Below are 17,440 nucleotides of genomic sequence, written 5' to 3'. Positions count from 1 at the left end.
TTACACCCCCCCCCCCCATATCCCTTCAGTCCTGCTTGTCAGCGGGAGCTGCAGTAACAGGAAGCAGCACTCACGCAGAGCACGGACACATCTGTACCGTCAAGCGAGAACTTTGACAAGCATCATGACGGACGGAGTTGCACCAGCCGCACCCGCCGCCCAGGCTAAAACCAACCCGAAGGAAAAGAAGTCATCCGGCTCGAAGGACCAATATTGTAGATATGCTCGGAGGGGACTGTATTCAGTTTGATGGAACCACCTCATCCACTGTGGTTGCTCCGGTTAGAGAGAGGCGCCACACAGGGAACAGTTTAGCTTTTGCAGTTTTTTAATTAAACTTTCTGCAGCATTACAGAATAACTGCATTTAACGACTTGGTTCGGACGGGTAAACAGCCTCCGTACATATATGTTGTTCCGATCGCTAACTCTCGTTAACTAAAAACTAGCGCTAACGGCACTGGACCTCTGACAGTACAGTACGATGCACCTGGGCTCCCTTAAAAGGTGCCTGACTACAATCGAACGTTGCAATAATGTAATATAAAATAGAAAAACATAAACGTCACGGTGACGTATCTAAACATCAGGAATTTAAACAGTTATTGCTTTTCAGGTTTGATAACCGAATGCTAATAATTACCCCTAAGCTTGCATAGCATACATTTTTAACATTAGCAGCTAGCTTTCCCCATCAGTCGTCATTTTGGCCAGCCATGCTCTGCAGTAAAACATGTCATTTAAAATTTTTGATTTGTGGATTTCAACATTCCAGGTGGTTTTTTTTTTGCAAATAAACTCAATCTCAGTTTTTCATTATGAGTAAAACCACCTCTAAACCAAGTGCAGTTATACTCTCACTTCTCTTACTATTGTATCATGTACTATGCTACCAGCCAGAACAGTGAAAAACAGTGTGGACATTAGGGCCAGAAAACAGAAGGATTGATGTAATGCCTAACTGTGATACTGGAATCAGGCTTCTGCATGAACACCCGAGACCTTAATGGCTTTATCAATATGAAACAAATGTCAATTCAGAGATTTGGTAATACCAAGTGGCAAAGAGCGCAGGTTTATAGAGGTAGTGGACCAGATGATGTGATATTGAAATAGGAATTCTTGTTTTATTCCACTGCATGTGATTCTTGCTCTGGTTTAACATGACTTACTGTTAATGTGGTCAGAAAGGAAGCTGCTGTACTCCCACACTCCTTATATAGAAAACTCAAAATGAACTCCATGTGGCCCTTTCTACCAAGGCATCCAGGTTTCTTCCAGTCATATACCAGATCAAGGTTTTGGTTGCCAAAGTTATTCGCAGAACTAACCAGGTCCTATAATTATAGTTGGTCTTTGGAGTTGTGCGGCTTGAATGTTTAAGTTAAAAGGCTCCAGAGGCCCACCAACTGCACTGAGGAAACCCCAAAGCAACAGAAACTCAACTCCTCTGAAGTTTGCCTTCTGCCTTCTGGCACAATTGTAATAAATACTTTATATTTATATGTTGGTGTGCATGCAAGGATGAAGAGAGAGAGAGACTGCCACTTCTCCAAAGAAAAATGCATAGCGGTTTTCATCTCTGACGTTGCCAGCAAGTGAGAGGCGCTGCTGGCCTGGGGAAAATGGGATTGTTTGATTTATGCTCAATTTTATCTACATGTTTCTGAGAGAAATTAGGGAAGAGAGTGAAAGACAGACCGAAAGACAATTTTAACAACAGGGAGACTTTGAGTGTTCACCCAACGTCTGTGAGTTTAGTAGAATTATAATAAAAGGTTTGATGTAATTAGTGCTACCACATAAAAATCAGGCTTTGCTGCTGAGAGCAGAATCACGTTGTCCCACTGAGCAATACACAGCTTCATTAATTTGGAGGGTGACTGTTTCATTCAAGATTGAATCTTGAGGTGCCTGTTAGCTCAGCAATCATTCATTGGCTAATTAAGTACTTTTGTCTCTTAAACTGATGGGAGAGAAACAAAAAGAGTTACAGGTATTTCTCATTATGATTCTCCTTAAGTGACAATTACACAGATTACATTTTCTCTACAAAAGTAATTTATTGATTAGACTGTTTCTCCTAACAGTAAAAACTCTACTCGAATGGAATGGAAGTGCCGTCGAAGCTCAGTATCATGATAGACAAACAAAAGTTACGTGGAGCAGGCAACCATCATACACCTACTATATTTACAGTATTTGATTATTGCACTAGAATAAAATAACAGTGGAACAATTGTCAGAGCCATTTCAATGCTTTTGGTAAAGTTTGGTGAGGATAGGAAAAAACCTGCAGTGCCTGCCATACATAGATTTCAACCGAAAGACCATCTGGATTTTGAAAATTCAAGGAGCAAAAAGGAGCTGCATATGAGCCGTACAGTATGCAAACTGGGTCAAGGAAAGATCAAGTATTTCAGCAACACAACTAACATTCACATTACACTATTTTCACCTGGAGCTGTTGTTGATGCCAAGCGAGAACCTTCAAGCTATTGTCAAAACAGCATATTTTTTTGTCTATTTGAATATTCACATTGTTGTAGAATAGGATGATTTTCTCTGCCATTCAATCTCAACCACAACCCACAAGTTTGGCTTTTGCTCTGCTTTTAATGGCAGTACCACCAATTGAAATACAGTCTTAAAGACCTATTCATCTGTTTATTTTCGTAAATTTATGGTGTACTGTAATGTAACTTTCAAGAAGAAATCTTGGCTTGTCAAAGGCTCTGACTGTGTGTTAAATATATTACCGGTATATTATTTTAGTGACGTCAGCAGCGAGGCAGCAAGAGTGATAAGACCAACAGATGTTAGCAGTTATTAGCAGGAGCACTGTCTCCTGTAAGGGATATCACACTGAAGGTCACTTTGCTTCTTGACTGAACATAAACTGTTTTTAATTTATTGATGTTTTACTATTTCATACTTTCACATTCATTAGCCAAAATGTCCTTTTGACATCTATTGTTGCACTTTTCAGTTGTGCCTTTAAATGCAGGCTCAAAGAGCTCTGAACAACAGCACATATTTGATGAAACTATGAATGCTAATGATGAAGATAATTAATGTCTTGATTGTTAACTAAATACACAATTAAAATTTGTTTTTCTGTTAAGTCTAATTCCGATAACGTTTTACACTTTATCTGAATTAATTAAAACAAAGAAAGTCATTTTTGCCAAAGAGAGAAGGGTTGCATATTCTCTCTATCTGGAACCTGTAAAAGTTTCACATTTTCTGTGATAAACTACTTAAAACAAGTTCCAGACTTTTTTAAAAAGTTGAATCATTTTCCCCTGAGGCAGCTGATTGAAGCTTAAAGGTAACTTTTCTACTGTGTTTTCTTCTGCTAGAAGCTATTGTCTATATCAAAGTGTAGTTACTGGAGTGCATTGCAAATTTTAATGCATTTTTAATGCACGTAACATTAGAATGAAGGTGCCATTTTACATCACCTACCAGATCTTCTTTATAACTGCACTCGCTCAAAGCTGCTCCATTGTTTGAGGTACTGCTGAGGTAAACTAAATCCCTGTAGCGCCACAAACTCAGTTAGACTTCTCAGTGTTCTGCGTTTCTCTCTGGTCCCTTCTAGTGGTCTTATCAGATTTTGTCAGTGTGATAAAAACATAGTCATTATATTCTAGGGCTGTCTCGCTTTCTCCCTCCTTTATCTGAATCTTCCTATCTTTGTCCCATGAACAGAGGCTGAGTCTGAATCTTTTTATCAAATCTTTTGTGAAATTGTTAAGCAGATTAGCAGATAAGAAACATGTGGCTATAGGAAACTGTTTTGGTAGGATTTATTACTGAATAATGTCTTTTTCAGTACCGCTATATATGAGTACTTTCTTATATTTTGGTCATTGATTCACACATTGGTTACGGCTGAATTCATTTAGTCTTTTTAATTGTTAGACCACTTTTTACAGTGGCCTTGTGGCTTTCTCAAAGATATAATTGATAGAGACAGATGTTTGATCAGTAAAGACTTTTGTACTTAACACAAGGTTTGTATTTTTACTTTGTGTGATTCTTTAGTACAATCTTTGGTTATGTTTAACAGCTGGACGACACATAATAATGAATTTGAGTCTGTCATTTTTATTATCACTGCATTGTAGAACATTGGCGACAAAGCCTGTGTTTCGTTGCCTGGACACATTATGGTTTTTGTTTTTTTTACACTGAATGTGAATTTGGTCCAACCTGTACAGGTGCTGCAAAGAGCAGAAACTCTGTTGATGTGTTTTTATTTTTTTAGTTTTTACTATTTAACCTTTGCATACACTGGAAACTAAGAAAAACATTATTATTGAAATGAAATTTATCAGACTTGAATACTTATTTTTACAACCATGAGGCTGTCTTGAGGGTAGCATGACCTCCACTTGCTTTCTCTCCCACCACCAGTTCAAATTCACAAATTCTGCAGCTGTAGCTTTGCTCAACAAGCATTTTATTACCATATAGTTTCATAGTTTTATGGTGAGTTGAAAACACACACACACACACACACACACACACACACACACACACACACACACACACACACACACACACACACACACACACACATGTACATGCACACTCACACGCACACACCACCGCCATCAAGCTGACTTCCCATATGGAGAAAGATATGCATTTGGAATGAAGACACAAAATTTCAAATAGATTCAAAAGCTGCACGTGTCACTGTGGAGACGTGACCATGTCACAGCATCCCCCTTCATTCCAGACGAGAAGCACATCCACAGTTTGACCTTTGACCTCATTTCAAGGCAGTAGCTATATCAAATGGCAAAGCAAGCAAACTCCCTCAGCTCCTCATTTTGTCTCATTTTACTTCCTATTCTTCAAGAGTGAAGTTTGACTCTTTTCTGAAATCACCACTGCAGGCTGTGCAGGAATCAGCTAATCCACTACAGTTTTATTGCTGTTTTATTGTTGTCCAAGTCCAGCATGGCTCCCCTTAGCCCTTCTTCTTAATGAAACAGCAAATGTCTTTATGCAGGTGGAATTCACACATGCAGATGCACAAGCACGTGCACTCACATACACACACACACACACACACACACACACACACACACACACACACACACACACACACACACACACACACACACACACACACACACACACACACACACACACACACACACTATCAGAAACTGCTCTCCACTTGCCTCTGGTAATGCTGCATTGTCACAACAACTGATCATCCCCCAACGGTACGTGTTGTACAGTTGGGGACCGTGAATAAAATGCTGACTTCCTGGTTGGACTTTGTTTAATGGCCTGTTTTTGTGGGAAGCTACACAAGTCTTGTAGGGACATCTTACGGTCTTACACACACACACACACACACACACACACACACACACACACACACACACACACACACACACACACACACACACACACACACAAATTAGGTTGTAGTCTAATGGACAGTATCTGTGATTTCAGCCTTCGAGATACCTCTCTAAATTGAACATATGTCCTAATAACAAGTTCAGTAGCAGTGTTTTGAGACAGGTCTCTGCAAATTTATTATTAATCCCTGATGATTTGTGTCTCCATAATTCTGAGGGTTGTTTTCCAAATGATGAGCAGAAGTGGGACTGCTGTTGCAGCTGAATTTGTTGTCATTCTTTGTGTGTTTATTCATTGCTAGTAGGCATTGTTCTTCTACTTCTGACATTTATCAGCAGACGAAAAAAACAGGCGTAGATCTTCACTTTCTTACAATGCATTGTGACCAGAGAATGGATATGAATGAGTTAACATGGCAATTAAGGTTGTCTCAGTTCATCAAAGGAGAGTTTGAACCTTGAATTCAGAAGGTACACGGATGTACTGTATTTGTGAGTAAATAAACAAATAAGTATAAAATAATTAAATAAGTGTAAGACTGTTTTATGTTTGGAATTTTGTGAGTTTGTTTTGTTAATTAGGATAATTAATAGACAGTTTGTGTAACTTTGTGAACTCACTGCTCACTGTACACGTCTTCATCTTAGATTATGATGAACTTACTCCTCTGAAGGTTCAGAGTTCCCTTGAGAGACATGTAGTTGAACTAGAAGATTCAAAGTTTCAGGACTCTTCATTGGGTGTGACCACCTGACACTACCATCATGACACGTCTTCCCTCAGACTCATTGAAATATCTTGCTAATTTGAAATTTTGGTTATTTTAAATGAAAATTTCAGCCACACCTTTCAAGTTGTAACTTTATCTAATGGTCATTACATTATGTAATCATAATTACTAGAAAACATCTGGTGCTGAATGAGCGTAAACCACTATCTCCTATCCATGCCCCCACGAACATCAATTTCTTTTGTCTGAATGGTTTATGGATTTCAAGAGGAAAGAAAATCCATCATTGGTAGAGGTCTGGATGATATGTGTGTCTGTGTTTAACAGTTGCCACCAGTACTCACTGTGTGTTGTCATGCACAGGCCCCACAGCTAAATCCTCTCACCTATAAATTACATACAAGCGCCATAAATACACACATGAACTGTATATTCCTATGACTTGCTTGAACTCGGAGCTGACAGAGACGCCATCACTCATAACTTCACTGGAATGCAATACATAACCAGTGAACCTATTACTGTAAAATTGAAAAGAAACACATCTGTCACAAGTCAGTGCATTAATTTTGGTGGCCATGCATAAACCTTCAAAGCAATCTAATATGAAAAAACGATTTCAGTTCCAGGCAAATTTTACATGTAAAGGTTTAGTAGATCTGTCGTGCGATCATACATGTAAGAGTGTGTATATTAGTGTACTCTGTCTGACTTTAGATTTTCGTCTTTCTTGTGGTATATGGTATGAATGCCACAGCAAGGATAGTGGTCAGGCGTTATTCGATCCATGTGTTTGTGGGCTTTGGCAGGGTGCCATGCCACATTACCGCCCGCAGAGAGGAACTTCAAAGGAGGTTGGGGGCCTTTTTCCTTGAGTGGAGCCACTGAATCTTCTGCCTGTTAAAATAAACTCCAGTTATAGGCCCATGCCCTAATTGGCTCCAAAAGACACCAGTTTATTTATTTAGACCTTGGCTGACTTATTTTTACTGTATGCGCTCTGCGTGAATCCCCTCTGGAGCTAACATAGAATATGGCATTCGGTGGATAATTTTGTCTAATGTTTGTCAGAAGTCCACAACACTTGTGACAGCTGTGCAGAGACCAACAACTTTGCAGTGTTAAAGTGCTCCAGACTTTGATGATGCAACACGAACAGTTTATAAACCTACATAGAACAATGCAGACAATCACCACACAAAGGATGTTACTTAAATAAAGTAAATAAATCCTTTTTTAATCCCTGTAGGGAAATTACTTTTTTCCACATGTAAACTGTATATACATATATACTGTGTATCTTACAGGCCTATACACACACACACACGGGGCCTGTAAGCATCCTGATAATGGGAGGTAGAGTGGTGGGCAGCTCTCGCATGGGGTGCACTATGAGCAGCTTGTAAGTTGATGGTGTCTTGCTCAAGGGCGCCTCGGCGGTGCTCAGGAGGTGAGCTGGCACCTCCCACTGCCAGCTCAAATATTTTTGGCCCACCCGGGTCCTAAACCGGCGACTTCTGGTCCCCAGTCCAAGACTTACTGAGTTACTGCCGCCCCTTGGGTTTGGGTTACTTGGGTTTCATATTGTTTTAAATGCAATATTAACATCTCAGGGTTAACTGCAGTTGGCCCTACTTTTAACTAACTGTACATCCATTCATTTTCTATAAGATCTTATCATTTGTAGGGACTTGGGGCTGAAGCCTGTCCCAGCTGAACATGGGCAAGATGCACTATAACTAAACTGACTAGCATTTTCACAAGTTTATGTATTGGTCCTTGATTCGTGAAAATGTCTTATCACCTATGTGGCAAGGGGCATATTTAATTAAATTGATATTATATAAAAGAGGAAGCAGTTCAAACTTCTTGTTTTCCTAATAAAACCATTAAACATGCACTGCTGCCTCAGGGTAACCTGCATTGACCTTTAACTTGCAACAGGAAAGCCTGAATGGCTGATAAAGTATTTGTTTGGCCAACTTTCCCATCTGGAATCAACACAGTTCATGTATTGCAAGGTGTCCTTTGAGGTGAATATGCAATAATCATAATCTTCCTCCTGAATAGGTCTTTGATTGCTGTGTTTTTGCTGTGGACTTTTTCATGCTGGCATGCTGCTGTGAGCTTATCCTGATGTCCTGATGGACTACACTTTTCTTGTAGATCTTCCCCTTTTATTTACATCAGAAACACAGGTGGAAGGTGGATATACACCCCTACGGCGAGATACAGGGGTTGCAGTGAGAGGCCAGGGCTCAGCTTCATAGGTCAAAATGTCCTTGTGCAACACTTTGAATTAATTGCATTCTAAGGGGGCGTAAAGGAATTGCAGTGCAGCACCACAACCATAAATGTGAGACAATGCGTGTGTGTGTGTGTGTGTGTGTGTGTGTGTGTGTGTGTGTGTGTGTGTGTGTGTGTGTGTGTGTGTGTGTGTGTGTGTGTGTGTGTGTGTGTGTGTGTGTGTGTGTGTGTGTGTGTGTGTGTGTGTGTGTGTGTGTGTTTCTGCATTGCAGTTCAGGCTATTTGCCATTTAGAGTGACACTGGGTGTATAGAGACGTGCCAGAAATGAAAACTGGAGGTGGCAACTATTAGTCCTTAAAGTGTGTGTCACTTGGGTTTGTGTGGACAACTTCAGGGTCAGTACATGAATTGCATTGCATCTGTTAGAATGCTGTCTTTCAGATCAGTTACTTCCATTACCCACCTTCAATCACTGCTTCCCTCTCTCCTTCCCCCTTTCACCGCTACATGTTTAGCACGATTGAACAAAAGACCTTCTCCATTAACCAGGCATGCCAGCTGAACATCTCCCTACATCTCCCTTCTTCTCTCTAACTATCTGTCCCATCATTTCCTGTCTTTCTCTCCTTCAGTCAACAGGCAGGAGTTTCTCAGTTCTCTGAACAACCAGCTGCCTCTAAGACAGGGATTAGATCATTCACTTAGCAGTTAGCATTTTAATCCTTACTGACACACTGTTCATCTCTGACACAAACATAATTTGTTGCTCCACGTGGTTTTACAAAGCTGAATGATGTGTGAATAAATAGAAGGGTTAGATATAAATACAGGTATAGGTGTGAGTACAGTACATTTATACTGTTCCACAAAAAAGGACTTGCCCAAGAACCCTATATTATTTGTATTATTTTATTATATAAAATCTTAAATAAAAAAATGTAACTTGAACAAAGAAAAAACAACATAAATCTAAATGATACAGTATATAAATTTTGCGTGTTTTAGAAATCCCTAAAGAAGCAAAAACATTTTTTTTAAAAATAAAGAAAAGACAACTCCATGGAGTGTAAAAAAAAAGATTCTTGCAGTAACCTATTTTTCAACCTAGGTTTTTCACACTGCTTAGAACTGGCATTAAAATTAACAACAGGTGTGAAGTGCAATCTAAAACTTGACTTTTCTAGCCTCAATCACATCATCATACAACATTTGTTGTGCAACTGTATGATTGATGCTGATGATGACAAGTCCAGAGAGACACTCCTGTGACATAGTGGACCTCAAGTAAATTTTAATATGCTTTTGCTTGCTGCTTCACCTACTGTCACTGGGAGGGTCAAACAAATTCTGAGTGCAGTCCACAGATCATGATAGATTTCTGCAAGCTCTTTCTCATGGATGAAAGTCAGTAGCTCAAGCAGAGTCATGGACTTTTATGGGAGGTAAGAGAAGTTCTTTATCTTCTGCACAAGCCTTCTGCCATCCATGTCTAAGTGTACCTTAAAGTGCAATGTAGTTTGCAGATTCTCACAGTCTTTTTCGAGCTCTTTGTCCAGGAGGTTTCTGAATGTAGGGGGCACTCTCACACATTCTGCAGTGTGCAAAATCTTTCCTGAACAACTGAAGATGCAGCATCAACAACATAGAAAATGTGTCATCCACCTTCTTCAGAGCATCACTTCAAGGCTCATCGAAAGCTTCATAGGAAATGTGACACTTTGTGGAACTCAGTCTCTTCCAATTCAGAACAGCCTCAACATTAATTTCTTCATAAATATCCTTGGCTGACATCTGTTACGTCACAAAGCCTGTTGCCCTGTAGCTTTGAAGATCTTCTCAATTGAGAGGACTGACTACTACATCATCTTGCATGCTGGGAGACTGCATCAGTTTGATCACATGGTGTATATGGCTCAATATGTCGTACCATACCACTGTAGAGATGCTGAAAAAGTAGGCTCCCACCTCCTCCGACTGGGACTGGGCCTCAACTTTAATGATGGGGTCTTCAGTGTGATCTCTTAACTCAATCTGTGAGTCTCCCACAGCAGCTGCCTGATAGTTCAGGGGGTCATCACTCTTCACTTTACTTTCCTTGTGTCAGTCCACATCTTCAAAGTGATGCCCACATGTTTTTTCAATATGGCCCTTGATAGTGGAGGCTGAAAACAAGGGGAAAAGCTTGTGTTAGATTCCAAAATAGTTCAAGGCATCAGTGGAAACCTTAGAAGCATCAGCCACAGCTAAATTCTGGGTATGACCCCCACATGGCACAAAAAGAGCTCTTTGGATTAATTAGTAGAAGCCTGGCTTGAGACCCTTGTTTTCACCCCTTCATGTTTGCTCCATCGTCAGAAGCCTAGCCTCTGCAGTCCTCAAAAGGAGATTTAAGGTCCTCCAGTCCCTTGCGAATCAGAGATGCCAAATGCATACCTGTTGATTCCTCTACCTCCAAAAAAACAATGAAATATTCCTTTATGTTCCTTAATGTTCCTCTGTCAATGTGCAATCAAGAAAAACAGAAATATTTTGCCGACTTGATCTTACTCAGCACAAATTATCCTATTGCTCATCAAATTAACCAGCTTGTTCTGTATGCTATAACTGTGGTAGCTGGTGTGACCACATGTACTTTTTTGGACCCAGTAAAGGTGCCATCAGTTCAACCTCTTTGAGGAAATTACCTTTAGATGGCATGATCAATGTTTTTATACTCCCCCTCAGTGCCAGATTTCCCACTGCCAGAAACTGCACAAGGGCAGTCAAACAGGTCAACACTGCTGTTCATCTCATCTTCTCAGCCTCTAGAACTGCCATCTCCTGATTATGAATTTTTTCCCCTTTATATCCGAACTACCAGTTCTTTCCATACTTTCATGGAATTGAGGTGTTCTGGACTGTTGTTGTGAGAGGCGAGTAAAGAACCTGCATGTTTGCAGTCTGTCAGGCCTGAGCTTGCTAAATTAATTGTCTTCTTAGAAAAGAGTTTGCAGCAGAAACAGAAAAGGCTGTTTTATTTTTCTCTATATAGATGAACCAGCTTCTGGTAATCTTTTCACCATTATCCAATGTGGTTTTGGAATACTGGTGATGTAAACTTCCTCCATCCAACTCATTTCGTGCGAAAGCAAAGTCAGCAGGTACCTCACTTTGTCCTCTGCAAACCAGCTGTGTCTGAATTCTGTCAGTCAGAACTGAAGGCCAATTAGCAGGGTCAGCAGACAGAGGATCATCCTCAGGCACAGGATTTGGTTGGATTTCTAATAGAGGCATTTCAAACGAGAAGAAATTTTTATTGTTATTAGTATACATTGTATTCACAGTATTTACAGTGTTTACTGAACATATGCACCACACACACACGCATGCACGCACGCACACAAACAGAGAGACATCATACATGCATTAGTTATGTGTATTAGTGTCCCATAATGCCCATTTTATTTATGTTTGTTAAAATCCTATTAACTAAGCATAACACACTACAAATTACTTGAAAAAAGCTATATCACAGGTAGCTAATAAAATGTCATGTCATTGTATGTTGGAAGTTATTTGGCTTAGCATATACTGTAGCTTATAGGAATAAAAAAGTCCACAGTCACAATGTCTGTGTAAATTTGCACTTGTGTTACAAACACAAACTAGATTAGTTTACCTATTGGCAAAATTAATTGCATGACATGATGCCTCAATTCTAATAGTTGTAGTTCAGCAAAACTAAATAAAATTACAGTTGTCTTCTGTGGGTTAGCAACATGTTAGCAGGAGGCCAATAAATAGCCTGACGCCTACTGTCACATAACTCATAGAAATCTGCAAATGTTTTTCTTTTGCCTATTTGAACTCTTCCTCTTTTCTTCATTTTCTAAACTGGACATCTAGAGGCTTCATAGTTCTTGCACTGTGTTACATGATCTTCATTTTACACTCAACATCGCATTACATGACCCCCTCGCATTACCTTTTGCCAACACCATCCCGGAGTCTTGAGTCATGTCAGTAAACAAATTTGCATAGATATTTTGTTTTTGTTTGTTTAGATTTTCACATACCCAAAACAATATGGTGTAGGCATACACGTCTATGTTAATATGAAGGGATGTAAGTTATATTATGGTCCTACAGTACAGTATTTGATTTAATTTGTATTATTTTTATGTCCTGTAATTGTTCCTGGTAAGTCGGAGGGAATATAGTAGACTTTCATATTTAGAGAAGAAATGGCATTTAAATGACCTCAAATGGAGTTTATGGATTGATATTTATTAAATAGCAAATTATGAACAATTCAGCTAAGGAACAGCCTCTTGAACCCTACTGTTTTTGTAGGTTGACAACTACCGACAGTGAGCGTTACAGGAGAAACATCTTCCAGAAAGGATCTAAATAAGACGTCAACCTTGTGTGCCAGCCACATGTACATTAGATAAAATTATGTCTAATGAGACAACTGAGTGTCAGCAGGTTCGGGTTAGTGTCATCTGCTCAAAGCCAACAGATGTCTATTATTATACAGTATGTTATTCATTATTTGCAGTCTACTGCATTTCTCCCAGTTCATTCTGTTGAAGTCCAACAGAAGGTGCAGTTTGAAAATATCACCATTGATTTGTGACGATCATAAAAAAATTGTTATGAAGTGCAAATTCAATGTAAAGAAAATTGGGATACAGAAGGTGAAAACTGACATCAAAGCTGATGCCGTCCTTGTCTCTCCCTGTTTTAGCAACAATGTTTATTTATTTTTTTACTCATTCTCTTGTGTTTCTGTGCCCTATCTACCCATCACTACACACTCACAACGTCATCATCTCACACTGGTACTATTGACAAGCTACAACATGTACTGTTGTTCACAAAGAAAAACACCAATAGCTCTCAACTGTTCTCAACTCGGGGTCTGATGGGGCAAGATTCCAGTACTGGATTGACCCTTCCCATTCATTTGTTTCCGCAGCCGCAGACAAGAAAATTATATTGCTCCCTCTAAGTCAGCAGCATGTACCACATCAAAGATCCTTATCCAAAAGTTCAGCAAGCCTAGTTTCTATCAATTGTATCTCTCACTAAAATGTAGCACACAAAAGTAATAGTTTAAATAAGGTTGCTAATGTTTATGCTTTAAAATAGTTAGGAAATGTAAATATTTGTTTCATGTATTTAAATCAAAACACCGAGATTGACCTCGTTTCCTGCCACAATTCCAGTACAGATTTCCACTTCGGCAAATTAATGAAATTCGCCTTAGGAGCTTGAGGTGATCCCCGGGTGTCTTGAACATCAGATTCTTTCATAAAGAACTTCTAGATGGAAGATTTAGATAAAACATTTGCAGTGATGAACTATCTTTCAACGGGAGGACAGGCCAGACACATCTATCGCTGATGGTAGCAAAGATGTTATGTGTTATCAAGCAGTGCTGTCAGTAGAGTTGCAGCATAACTAGGAATGCTAGTGTGTGTTTTTATGTGTGTGTGTGTGTTTGTGTTTGTGTGTGTGTGTGTGTGTGTGTGTGTGTGTGTGCGTGCGTGCGTGCGTGCGTGCGTGTGTGTGTGTGTGTGTGATGCTATGCTTACAATCAACTTGCTCTGCACATTCAGCGAAATAAAACTTCAACTTTATTTTTTTGTTTTCAGAACACACACCATCAGGGTGTCTGGAAATAAGTTCAGAAATATGGTAATAAAGCAGGCTGACACTGCTGTGCTCTTCTACATGGGAGGTAGCATTTAATTTATTAATATGAAGTGAACATAGTTACACAGTAGCAGCAGTTTGTATTTGCAAAAACAGTAAGAAGCAAATTATTAAATTTTGAGGAGCTGGCTTTATTTTACAGCTTAGTGGTTAGTCCAAATATTCACAGCAGTTGTAAGGATGAACAAACCTTTGTGAATTTATCCAAAATAACACAAAGTAGATAACTGTCCTTTCAACAGAACGTCACCCAAAGTCTGGATTCTAAAAACACTGTTTAAGTGACTTCAAAGCTCTATGTAGATAACCACAAACCATGCAGAGAAATCATAACACTGTTACTGCTGTATCAGCAGGAAATTATACAGACATTAAAATGACAAATCAAGAGATGATTTGATTTAAAATTTCGTGAACATGTCCCAAAGTCCTGGGAGGACAGGAGGAAGTCATCGCAGTACTAATAGATGAACAAATTATTTTGGGGATTCATTGACGTGAGCTTAACTCTTGGTGTCCTCTGACTGAACTTATTCTATTTCACTACACCTGGAGAGAAAATGCATAAGATGTTATGAGGAGCTTAAAATAACTGCAAATCAAAACCACAATGTGCAGCATCAGAACTGAACTGCACATTACATTCACTTATTTTTAATGGCAGTAGAAGGACTCTGAGCATTGAAAAAAACTAGTCAACTTTCTTATACTTTCATTATGTGAAGTATGCTTGTTTACAAAAGCATTGCTCAAACGAAAGCTCATGACATAACATGATTGGTGAAACTGTTGACTCCACCATGATTTTAAAAATTTGTTCTTGCCTGGAAGAAAGATCCAAATTGAATGAAAGAGCCTGGGAAAATCTTAATTTGAAGATTACTAAAGTATCTGTGGATGCCTAATGGCTTATTAGTGAAGCATAAATCTCCACCTCCTCTGTTGAATTGTGTCTTACAATGAAAAGTAAAAAATGTATGAAGTCCAGTCCGGATGAAAACTTTCAAGTGCTTTGGTCTCCAAGCAAGATTATTATCATGCATATTATAAATCCATTCAATATTTATGTGAAATAAAGATGTTGCTCTAATCAGGCCACATTTTAAATCCCTTCCTCTATGAATGTCTGGCATTGCAGTCCATTACCCATAATTCCTCAATTGTATTGGTGCCTTTCATATCTATAAGGGCTTTGCCCTCAATCTGTGACCCGCAGGCTGTCACTTCTTTGTGCTCTTTTTTCTTCTTCTGCCATTTCATCTTGAACTGTTTCTGATTTAATTTAACTACTGTAGAGCTTTGTTGGTTGCACATTCTAGTATAATTTATTCCTGACCATGCTGTCATTTATTTCTGGGGCACTTTTGAAACAGGTCAACTTTTGACCAGACATTTAACATGTGACGAATAAGCACACTTTTCTAAAAGCTTTATTTTTTTAGCATAATTACTCATCCTTATCAACAGGGATGTGGAGGATGTGTTCTGAAGCTTTTGAAAACTGGAGGTGAAAAAGGACCATTCTGTGGCTGTATAAGGGGGAAATTAGGAGCTGCAGTGTTTTGAATGATAATGTTTGGTCTTGGCGTGCTGACGCAGCATAAACACTCACAAGACAACAAAACATTCACAATCATTTAATTCAGTTCTTCAACACATTGCTGATGTATTTGTCATCAAGCTTGTTCATTATGTTTATCTGTTCTATTCCCTTTTCCCCCAAGGAACGGAGAAGGCAGTGACATTGTTTGTGGACAAGAGGTGACCAGATTAACAGAGTTCATAAATATGTAGCACAGTGAAGATACACCCATCTCATACCTGAGATGTATCTTATACAACAATAACCATTCAGTTTGTGTTGGACATCTTCATACAGAATGGACCATCCTTCACTCTGGACTTTTTGTTGGACTAAAAGAGGAACTTTGGACTTCTGGAATTTGCCCTGACAGTTTTTCAAAACTTTTCAACAGTTTAGATCAGATGATGGATCAGCTGATGAACAATACTCTTTTTGAAGACAAAAGGATGAATCAAAAAGCACAAAAAAAATTAAGAAAACGTTTGGTGAATAAGAATTGTTCTGTGATCATGTCACATGAAAAGGTGTTGCATTCCAAAGAGATTTTGCAGATAAAGTAGTAGTAATAATACTAATACTAATACTAATAAAGGAGTAGATTTATATAGCGCTTTTCTTGACACTCAAAGTTGCCTTTACATTGGATCCATTATTCATTCACTCCTCATTCATACTAATACTTCAAGATGCAGATCAACTAGTCAAATATGTGAGTACTCCAACCAAAATGTGTTTCTTATTCTATTTTAATTTGGCACATCATTCATTCATGGTTCTAAAATGGGCCTGGGAGACAAGAGACATTGTCTTTTAGCAGAAAAGTGATGAAGAGTTACCAAATGACTTGACAAGCTTTAATACAAGTAGCATATTTCTTCAGTTTTTTTAATGTGCTCCACTCATGTCATCATTTGCAATGTCAGAAACTGGCATGCTCAGTGAGCTCATGCTAATGTGTAGTAGACTGAAGTCATGTGGCCTACTCAAAATTACAGTGCCCACATCTCCACAAGATAAATGTAACATCATATAACTATGAATTCTCTGCAGCCCATATCTGACGAATTGGGTATACCTGGTGTCAAATCAGCATTAAATTGGATTGAGTTTCTTCTCTGTCTTGAAAGCTCCTCAATTTGTGTTTGTCTAAAATACTTTGTGGTTTTGATTTCAGACTGCTTCTGTTGTCACTTCACTAAGACACTATGTGCCAGATGATTGCTTTTGTAATTGTATACATGCCAGCACACTCCCCTTTGTTGAATTCATGACATCACGTGATATTATATCTGCAACTTTTGAGTTGAGTTTGTACTCATAATCGTTAATGTTCATTCATTTTCTGATTTAAGTTCAGGGGAGGGGGAAGCAGGAGTTTCTGCAGGTTTCACCCTAGATAAGTCACCAGTTCATCAAAGGGACACATAGAAAGAAAAATAACCAATCATATTAACATTGATGTCAACAGTCGATAAAAGTCACCAGTTCACCTATATTGTGTGTGTTTGGTGATGGGAGGAAGCCGGAGACCCTGGAGAGAACTCACACAAACACACGGAGAACATGCAAACTGCACAGAAGAGTCCCAGGAGGGTTTAAACCCAGGACCATCTTGCTATGGGTCAACAGCATTACCCAGTGTTACCATGCATCAGCAACTTCTATTCTTACATTTTAATGCAGTTTAATGAAATCAGTAAATATTCGGAATGTTGGAATTATGTTGTGTAAATTGTCTCCAGTGACAGTAGAGTAGACGTGTTTACATTTTGACTCATAGAGTAACT

General features: G+C 38.9%; 1 protein-coding gene across 1 annotated transcript in view; it reads left to right on the top strand.

Moving 5' to 3' along the window:
- mmp17a (matrix metallopeptidase 17a) overlaps positions 1-17,440 on the top strand; it is a 78,214-nt gene that overhangs the window by 11,039 nt on the left and 49,735 nt on the right. The window lies entirely within an intron of this gene.

This window comes from Antennarius striatus, chromosome 15 (genome assembly GCF_040054535.1).
Source record: "Antennarius striatus isolate MH-2024 chromosome 15, ASM4005453v1, whole genome shotgun sequence".
NCBI lineage: Eukaryota > Metazoa > Chordata > Actinopteri > Lophiiformes > Antennariidae > Antennarius > Antennarius striatus.
The sequence above is the reverse complement of the archived record's forward strand: the minus strand, read 5'-3'. Positions and strand labels throughout refer to the sequence as shown.